We start from the raw sequence: 3,542 nt of genomic DNA on the forward strand, positions 1-3,542 counted from the left end.
GCGTCTTTGTATTAAAAAAACTATGAATAAGCCATGAAGAAATTTATATATATATATATATATATATATATATATATACACGTTTATCAATTCGTTTTGCAAGTTTCCTGGTGTGAAATCGTGGGTCGAAACAGATATTGTTGTATTTCTGAATGGTGTGGTGTTGCGTGTTACTGTTCCATGCATTTTATTTACTAAAAAAGAAAACAGAAATAGAGTAACAGTTCCTGTATTCCTCTGTGTATGTGTATTCGTCCATGGCGTTGCGATCGCGGTAGTTGTTGTTGTTGCTATTGCTATCGTCGGCACCGCCGCTGCTGCTGACCGTGTTAGTTGTGTTGTTGACATCATATGGCCGTTTCATGTGTGTGTGTTTGTGTGTGTATTGGTTTGCTTTGTATCTATCCATGCTCTTTATATAGTTTTTTTTTTTACTTATATTATCTGCCTCTGCCTTACAATCCTCACAGGTATGTGGCAGATATATTTATATATCTATTTATCTATTCATGTTGAACTTAGCGTTGTTTCACAATCGCTGCGTTCTTTTGAACAGGGTACTTAGAGACCATGGGTTTGGCATAATGATAGTGTAGGATCTAGACCTTACCCTTCTTCGTTTCTAGCCAGAGTTCAATGTCTAAAACGGGTAATATAGAGTTAGGGTGCTTACTAGGGTAGACTATCGTTATTTTTATACTCTGGTGGATGGAGATGGTTAATTGCTGGATGCTCTCCATGGTGTTAGCTTCTAGATCATCAACATTGTATTGTAAGGGTGCTCTGGTTACTGTGTTGATATCGTCGACATAGCGGTAGTAAAAAGGGTTGGTTAATTGAGTTCTCTGCTAATTTCTCTTTAGGTTTCCTATCCACCATGCCACATCGTCAGCAATACTGACACCTATGGCTGCACCTCCCTCTCGGAAGGTGTATCTTGTTATTAAACTTAAATATATGGCCTTCGAGTGTGGTCTTGGCACTCGCGCCCACCGCATGTGCGACCATCTTTTTAAGATGATCATTATTTTCGGAGGTCCGTATAGCACTGGTCCACCCGTTGCATCTCTCTTTAGAGGAGGGTCTTCTTGGCCATAGAAGTTACAGTGGGGTTTCAACCTCTTACCGATCTAGTGGGGCAGAAACAACTAAGGTCATGTTTATCTAAGTACTCATTGTCGCATGTCAGTCTCAGGAGGTAACTTGCTTCTTTAGTGTCAACACCAACCGAAGCCACATCACTCTCACTGATCACCTCCACACATTTTTCCACAGCAAAATCAACGTCAATGTATGTGTTTAGGAACACTACGTCCATACTCCCTATTATGCATCCCGTCAAGTCGTGGGCATCCATGATATGTATTCTTTTTCTGTTCATTTGTTTGCAGCTGTTTTTCAGTTCTATGAAAGTAAGCCAGTAAATCGTGAATGTACTTTTACATTGTTATCACAGATTATATGGTTCTCTGTAGAAAAACAAAGGTATAAACAACTAAACAATGTGTACATAGCAGGATAACAAAACGTGTTATAACTTCTTATAAATACCTCTCACGTTACGTGCATTTCATTTGTCTCTCACTTTAACATCCGATTTATGTATACTAATATATATATACAGACACACGCTCACACACACGCACACACACACGAGTAGGTATTACTTGAAACGGTAATGAATTTGTAAGTATATAGATACTTATTTTATTAATTACCAACTTCCTTTAGAGCTATATATGTTAGTACCATTGCTCTTTGTAGCTGGAGAAATGGTTTTCCGTAATGTTTTAAAGCGCTAGTATTGATCAAAATATAAACATTTATGTCACTTATTGAATACAAATATAGATAGTGGTTATTTGAAATTTACCCAAAGGAAACCTTAATATCAGCTGAACTACAAACACATTGGCATGTGATATTTATTTTCGTTTATCTTTTATCTTTTACATATTTCAGTCATTGCATTGTGGCCATGCTGGGGCACGGCCTTGATGTGATTTAGTCGAATAACTCGACCCTAGTAATTACACCGTTTTACGTCTGGTGCTTATTCTATTGGACCCTTTTGCCGTAATGCATAACAACGGGGACGCAAACAAACCAACTCTGGTTGTCACGTGTTGTTGGGAGAAAAAAACATAGATACAAAAAGGCACAGACACACACACACACACACAAATACATATACATATACATACATGGTACATGCTTTCATGTATTTCTGTGTTTATGAAATTCACTCAAAAGGCATTGATCTGATTGGAGTTATAGTACATGTTACTTGACCAAGTCACTACGCCGTGGAACTCAGCTCAACCGATGTAGCTGCATAGCAGGAATCTAAACTTCACAGCTATTGCAGTTTCAAATTTCTACTTTCTTTCATCCGGGAGTTAAGAAATTATATACCAGTCAAGAAATCAGGATCATGTATACTATAATCTTCTTCCTCCTCAATGCTACAATTACGCATAATTGTAAATATATAGTAGATGACATTACCAGTGGAACACCAGAAGATATGATGCGGCATAATCCGTTCTCTCAGATCAGCATTTTCGACGTTGAAACGTAATTTCAATGGAATGTAAACAATTTCTACAAAATAGGCCCCTGGGGTAAACACTTCATGGTCGACTTCTCCGTGGATATTTCAAATCTTAAGTCAATTCCAATTAAAAACATTCTGCAAATGTATCCCTTCCCCGTTCGGAGTAACCACAACAACAACAACAACATCATTGCAGCATTTAGTAACGCTCCTTTAGATTATTAACAGTAAAATTCCGCTGGGAACGATTTTGTCGTTCACCTTTCATGGGTTACAGAAAGTGCACTTCTAATATCCCGTTTTAATTACACCTATGCAAAACTCTATTTTCCTCAATGAGTCCTTTTGCCGGTTTCAGACAATAGTATCTCTTTGTAATTTCTATACAAATATACAACGAGATACTCTTAGTATCTCTTTGTTTCCCCACCTCATCCATATCTCTTCACGCGTATGCATCGTATACATGTACATTTGTACGTACATGGAAACACATACACACAGTAATAATAATGATAATAATAATACTAATAATAATAATAATAATAAGAAGAAGAAGAAGAAGAAGAAGAAGAAGAAGAAGAAGAAAAAGAAGAAGAAGGAGAAGAAGAAGAAGAAGAAGAACAAGAAGAAGAAGAAGAAGAAGAAGGAGAAGAAGAAGAAGAAGAAGAAGAAGAAGAAGAAGAAGAAGAAGAAGAAGAAGAAGAAGTAGAAGGAGAAGGACAAGAAGAAGAAGAAGAACAAGAACAAGAAGAACAACAACAACAACATCAACAAGGAAAAAAAGATGCATCTTATATATATATACATATATATACATATATATACACACACATATATATATATATATGCATATGTATATATATATATATATGTGTGTGTGTGTGTGTGTGTGTGTGTGTATACGATAACCTTACAAAAATCTCCTACTATAGCCTCGGTCCAACCAAAGACCTGTCAGTGGATTTGGAAGATGGAAACGAAA

Source organism: Octopus bimaculoides, chromosome 5, assembly GCF_001194135.2.
Source record: "Octopus bimaculoides isolate UCB-OBI-ISO-001 chromosome 5, ASM119413v2, whole genome shotgun sequence".
NCBI classification, from domain to species: Eukaryota; Metazoa; Mollusca; class Cephalopoda; order Octopoda; family Octopodidae; genus Octopus; species Octopus bimaculoides.